The sequence below is a fragment of the Triticum urartu genome, chromosome 4A, assembly GCF_056163025.1.
Source record: "Triticum urartu cultivar PI428250 chromosome 4A, HENAU_Tu73, whole genome shotgun sequence".
Classification (NCBI taxonomy): domain Eukaryota; kingdom Viridiplantae; phylum Streptophyta; class Magnoliopsida; order Poales; family Poaceae; genus Triticum; species Triticum urartu.
Window position 1 is genome coordinate 167,266,582 of NC_141876.1, and position 7,136 is coordinate 167,273,717.

The window sequence follows — 7,136 nt, forward strand, 5'->3', positions numbered from 1 at the left end:
TGTGTCATAACTAAATATCTTTTACTTTCACTTATAGATTCGAGTTACAAATGTTGTAACACAGATCTCTTCACGTTTACCAGACATATATAATCATTTTCCACAAACAAACATATATAATCATTGATCTTTTTTTTGTGAACGAATATATAATCATTGATCTAATATATGATTTATCAGGATAAAGAAGATACTTGGTACTCTGTTCGTTGCTTAGTGTAGGACTTGAGAGAGATAGAGAGAGAGAGAGGGAGGGAGGGAGAGAGAGGGAGGGAGGGAGAGAGAGAGGGGGGGGGGAGAGAGAGAGGTACTCTGTTCGTTGCTTAGTGTAGGACCTGAGAGGGAGGGAGGGAGGGAGGGAGGGAGGGAGAGAGAGAAAGGGGGTATGAATGAATTATAACTAAATGTCTTTTACATTTACTCACAGATTGTTTTACAAATTTTGTGACATGATTTTCTCTTTGTTTCTGTCAACAATGTTTCAGTATAAAAATTGATCAAACTGTTTTCTAGTGATAAATAAGGGACGTATCTCTCTACAATACTTAGTCTATAACTCATTAAATTGTACTATCAAGAAAAAGATTAGAGGGATTAATGTCAAAAACAAATAATGCACTGTTACAATTTTTTTATTTTATTTACAATAATTAATGATTTCCATGAATAGGTTCATCATAATTTTAATAACGATAGCTATGTTACACACACACGCACACCCATGTGTGTACACCCTTTTTTAGAAACTGTGTGAAATTAGCAAACTTATTATCATTCTATGTATATGTGTGTATTCATTTTAGTTAAAAAACAAGTTAATAAATAAAAAAATTGGCATACGTCTCTTCAAATATGAGTTTCACAACACGTGCACAACACGTGCCAGTTACTAGTATGTTTGGAGCCAGCACAGGTTACTATTTATCACTTTGATGATTCGTGAAGAAACCACACCAGGAATCTGCCTGTGTTCTTTCCGGAACAAATTATCTGGAACCAGCCAGCAGTAGACGATTCATGACCTAACATTTTGTTAGAGCATCTTCAACAGGCGCCGGTCGCGCTGCGCGTAAAAAACACATATGCCGCATGTGCATCGGCTGGTTTGGCGTGGCGCGCTGCGCCCGTTCCAGCAGCCGCGCTAAAATGCAGCGCGCGCGCATTCTAGGCTATTGAAAAATAGATAGATTGCATAGATTTTAAAACGATACAAAGGTATTTTACGTCCGAAATATAGATTGTATAATAATTAAAAACAATAAAAGACGAGATAGATTGTACTAAAAAAAACTACTCTAAGTCGCTATCATCACTATCATTATCCTCCTCGACGGTGTCGTCCGAGGTATCCAGCCAGATGTCCAACCACCGATCATCGTTCGGCGTGAAGAACGACTGCCCACCTGCTTCAACGAGATCGGACTGCGCGTTCGCCAACGCCTTGCGCCGACGCCTGTCCAACCGCGCCTCGCGGCGCCTTCGCGTGTCCTCCTCGCGACGCCTTGCCTAGTAGGCCTGCTCGTAGGCGACGTCCTTCGGGTGGCGGTGGCGCCACTCCGCCATGACCCGCTCGTCCTCCTGGGCGACGAGGAGGCGGCGCTGCCGCTCGGCGTGCTCCGCACGGTCTTGTGCCGTGTTCAGACGCGGCGGCGGGGCACGGTCGAGCGCTTGCTGGAGCGTGTAGACATCCTGAAAGTTCATCTGGCCGCGCGGCCGGCCTAGGCGCCACGCCGCCGTGTCGTACGCGCAGCCGGCCTCGCGCGCCGTCCCATACGTGCCGAGGCCGAGCTGGAGATCGCCGGAGCGTATCTCCGCGTAGTAGCCGCTGTTGGGGCGCAGGCGGACGCCGCAGTAGCCGGACGCTCCTCGGCGGCATGGCGGCACGGCGGTGGCGGGGCGCTGGGACGGCGGAGGCGCGTCGGTGGCGGGGCGCTGGAGCGGCGCATGGCAGAGAGAGAGAGGAAAAGGAGAAGAGAAGGCATGGAGAGGCGCGTGGCGCGCGCCGCACTTTATAGGCGTGCCGGAAGCGGCGCGTAAAAAAATGGCGCGTGAGCTGGCGCCTTTTTGCGCGCACGGTTTTTCCGTCGCCGCTGGAGCGCGGCAAAACGCCCCGCGCGCGCTAAAGGCTGCGTTTACCGTGCGCGCCGCGCGTTTCACGCGGCCGTTGGAGATGCTCTTAGTGCATACACTGAACAATGAACATGAACGCCGCATCATGTCAGTTACAGTTCCTCCTTTGGTCCTTAGTGTTGAAAGTATGGGCCCTTGATTTAATTATATGTACTATCGTCCTTTGTAGTAGACCGCAGTTGGTTTCATGTGCACAATCAAGTAGTACTAGCTAGCGATTAAACACGACATTTAAGACATTAATGTCCACATGGCCTGTAACGCCAACTTCCCAATCGATTGATTGAGTTTCCTGCAAAAAATTTATATTGCATTGAATTTAGCTTTGTAGAATATGTACTAATTTGGATCATGAAAAATGAATTGTCTTGTCATGTGCATAACCACAGTGGGGGCAAAAGTGTGCCATGGTCCGTCCTGCCCAAAAGCAAAAAAATAAATTACATATGCTCAGTCCACTCACTAACCCGTGAGCAGCATGCATGAGATACTTTTCTCTCGTCATCTCGCCTGAATGCAGGAGAAAGCAGCTGTTGTTCCAAGCCTGAATGAGCAGTTCAGTTTATGGACACAGAGAACTTCACTTATTATTTTATAGAGTCATATTTCATTAAAAATCGCTATATGATGGTAACATATTATGTTACACTATTTCTCTCTCTGCTCTTTAATTTGTCATAGGAGTAGATGACTGGGCGGTGCATTGATTTTATTTGTCAGAAATTGGTCATGGGAGTATATGATGGTACTACGAGCATATTAGCTCCTCTTTTATTTGTCAGAAATTGGTTTTATTTTATCCAAGTCACAGATTCACTTTCACCTGGACCAGTGCCGCTCAGCAGGTCCTTGAGGCCTCCATTGCGCGCGCAATCCGATCTTATGCCAAAAGAACTTGTTCGGGGTCCAGGTTCGGATCAAAAGAAGGCAGGGAAAAAATCGAGAGTGGTGCCATCTGTTGTCAGGCGTGCGGACAACAGCTATAGGTAACAGGAGTAGATGACTGGCCGGTGCATTGATTCTGGCCGGCCGGCCGGCAGATGAAGCATGATCGCCGCCTCCCGCCTTGATTGGACCTGATCAGACGCACTCACGCGCCGCACAAAAAAGACCCCTCGCCCTCCGTGATTAACTGCGCGCAGTAGTGTGAGTTGAGGGCAGCGGTGGCACGAGTACAGTATGCCTTTTCGCGTTCTCCGCCTTGAATGGCTAACCGCCGCCTGTTGCTTCCACGGGCAGCAACCTACTCATTAGACTAGTCACAGTGACGAGTAACTTAGAGTAGTAACATGCATATGTTATTAGTCTATATTACTATCTTCACAGTGGATAGTAACATATGTGTTGTTCATGCATCACTTTATTTATTACTCTCTTCGTTTCAAATTACTCATCGTAGAAATGAATGTATCTAGAACTAAAATACATCTAGATACATCCATACTTGCGACAAGTAATTCGGAACAGAGGGAGTATGTTGTAGACTTATCTTTTCTTGATATGTGTGATATTACAGTAACTAGCTATGTTACCACATGCCTCTTTTTCTTCATTAATTACATGTCACATCATCTATTTTACCTAAATAAATGTGATGTTACCATCTATGTTACTTCCATTATGGGTAGTCTCAGTCGCCAGCCGGCATGGTCTCGATTCCTCTAATTAATACAACCGTGTCCCAATCATCTTCCGTTCTCCTAGTACGAATGCATCAAATATATCTCCTATTCATAATAGTGTGTCACGCCCAAGTCTGAACATCCCCTGCTTCGGCATGCCAGTTGATTCTACAAAGATAACGGTTCACTGAAGATCGGCAGCTATCATCCCTTGACTGATCATCCAACGGCTGAGGTGGCACCAGAAGCGCTATTCATTGTCCGACAAGATCATGTGCTCTGCTTTTCTTCTTTCACTTTCTAGCAACTGTAATGGCTATATAAACCAGCTCTCTTTCTCATTTGGGGCATGTAAAAGATTATTGGGTGTAAACCCTAGCCGTCGGTGGTGTGCTAAACTACCTTTCCCCTTCGTGCAACTGAAACCCTAGCTCAATTTTCGCCTTAATTTGATCCAGTTCTTGCTTAAAACCTGTTGATTGGGACTCTGATCCTGACAATTGGTATCGAGAGCCAGTCTTTCCTTGGCTAGGGCGGCGATTGGAGCAGCGCAAGGTTGGTTTTGGCCGTTAAATCCCTTTGCACGATCTGGTGTGGGCGGCGGTGATAGCAGGCGGCGGCCGGAGTGGCAACTGTTCGACGATAGACAGGCAGTCCGTCTGGTTGCTTAAGAACAATTCTTAAGTGGTAAAATTCCAGATCCGGCGATCTGACCGTGTTCGTGTGGAGGCGGGCGCTGGCAGCGGTGTAAGACAACGACGGCATCTTAATCCCTCCCTCCCAACCCTCGATGGTGCAGATTGACAACCTCAACAACATGCCGGAGGTTGTGGATTCAGGGACTACGGCCGACCTGCAGTTGGAGTCCTTGGAGCTGGACATCAAGACCCTGCGGCAAGATAGAGAGGAAGATCGCAAAGAGTTCCAGCAATTCCAGGAAGTTGTGAACAGAAATTTCGCCACTATGCAAAAGAATTTTGACAAGATACAAGCAAATTTCAGACGCTTACTGTTGGACCTTGAGCCAGAGCAGGTAGAGGAAGCGAAAGAAGGACAGGGGAGTGTGCAAATGAAAGAGAACCAGCTGCAATCCCAATAGTGGCTCCTGGTAGACCAAAGCAGTTACTGGTTCCTACTCCTCCCTCAGTGGCAATGCCGAACAAGGGGGCTCCTTTGCCAGATGGTACTGCCACTCTTAGAGACCATACAGGCAAAGAACTGAATATGGATGGTACTCCTAAAGTACCTTACATGCATCCAAACTATGGGGGCCAGAGCAAGGAAAAGGAAAATGCACAAGCAGTACAGAGAAATGTTGTGCAGTTGGATGAAATACATGAAGAAGAAGGGGCTGATAATTATTACAGAAGAAGAAATGCATTGACTGTTAAGCCAGCTAAACTGAACATTTCTGAATTTGAAGGACAAGATCCTAAGTATTGGATTCAGAACTTGGAACAGTATTTTGCTGCTGCCAGAACTCCCATTGAACATAGAACAGAACTGGCCATCTCCTATCTTAAAGGGCCTACAATTCAGTGGTGGAGAGGTACTGGATATGCACCTTCTAATGTGCCATGGCATAAATTCTGCTCTTACCTGTCTGATAGGTTTTCTGTGGAATCAGTATGTGATATTGTCAATAACTTTCATGCTGCACATCAAACAACAACAGTGACTGCCTATGTGGAGCAATTTGAGCAACTGCTCAATGTCATGAGGAGAGAAAATCCTGCTATACCTGATGACTACTATGTTTCCAGCTTTGTGTCAGATCTCAATCCTTACATCAAGAGCCTGGTGGAGTGTTTTAAACCAAAGGATCTCCAAACTGCTGTGTGGTATGCTAGAAGAATGGAAATATCTCAGCCCTCCACTCAAACCTTACCAAATAAGCAGTATGTTCCTCAACCTAGGAGGCAAATGATATTTGAACAGTCCAAACCACTGGTTCCTAATACAACGCCTAATAGAAATGTGGTCATCCAGCAAGCTAAGCAGAATAAAGTGTGTTATAAATGTAGAGAACCATGGGTGCCTAGTCATAGGCAGGTGTGCAAAATGAGCCAAAGAGCACAAATCCAAGCTCTGCAAGCTCAAGAGGATGAAACTCCTAAAACTATTTTTGTGGCAGATTATGATGATATTGAACTAGACACTACTGAATAGTTAACTAATGAAACTGTGTTGAAAGTATCAATGCATGCTGCAATGGGAATTGGAGCAGCTAAAAATACTTTCATATTGATAGTAAAACTGGGTAGTACTATGGCTACAACACTGGTAGATAGTGGTAGTACCACTACTTTCATCTCTCCTGAAATGGCTAGCAAGTTGGCTGTTACTCCAAGTCCTACACCAAGAACTAAAGTGGTGGTTGCAAGTGAAGGCATTCTCTGGAGTGAATTTCAAGCAAAGAATTGTCACTATGAAATACAACGTCATGCCATTACTGACAATTTCAGAGTGTTGAAGTTAAAAGGTTATGACATAATCTTAGGGGTGGATTGGTTGAGGAAATATAGCCCCATCCAGATGGATTTTATCAAAATGGAAATGAAGTTATATGCTACTTCAGGGCAGTTTATTACTTTTGTGGATGAAACGGTACCTCTCACTCCTGTTACTGGAGCTGCTGACAACACTGAAAAATTAGTGGAGCAAGTTGTTTGTGGATTTTTCTTATTCACTACTTGTGGCCCTAAAATTGTAGCAGCTGCTCAAGAAATCCCTGCTGAACTACAACCACTTCTAGACCAATATGAAAAGCTATTTCAAGAACCTACTGAGCTTCCACCAAGCAGGCCATGTGATCACAGAATTCTTTTAGTGGATGGAGCAAAGGTGGTGAACCAAAGACACTACAGAATTCCTCAACACCAAAAATAAATTCTAGAGAAAATCATTTTGGAGTTGCTCAAAAATGGAATTATTAGGCCGAGCACTAGTCCTTTCTCCTCTCCTGTACTCTTGGTCAAGAAGAAAGATGGGTCATGGAGGCTCTGTACTGACTACAAAAAGTTGAATGCTATTACCATAAAAAACAAATACCCTATACCTGTCATTGAAGTTCTATTGGACCAGCTTAAAGGAGCAAAGATATTTTCAAAGATTGACCTTAGAAATGGCTATCACCAGATCAGAATGGCTGAGGAGGATATACCTAAAACTGCATTTGCCACTCACATGGGTTTGTTTGAATACCTAGTAATGTCTTTTGGACTTACTAATGGACCTCCTACATTCCAGGCTTTGATGAATTTTCTGTTTGGCCTCCTTAAATTTGTGGTGGTCTTCTTTGATGACATTTTGGTGTTCGGTTTCTCCATGGAGGAGCACCTGGATCACTCAAGCAGGTGTTTGATATTGTGCAAGCAAACAAGT

At 44.9% G+C, this 7,136-nt stretch overlaps 1 pseudogene; it reads left to right on the top strand.

Annotated features, from left to right (window-relative positions):
* The first annotated feature begins 4,542 nt into the window (after nucleotides 1-4,542).
* LOC147975260 (uncharacterized) lies at nucleotides 4,543-6,641 on the top strand (annotated as a pseudogene).
* The last annotated feature ends 495 nt before the right edge of the window (nucleotides 6,642-7,136 follow it).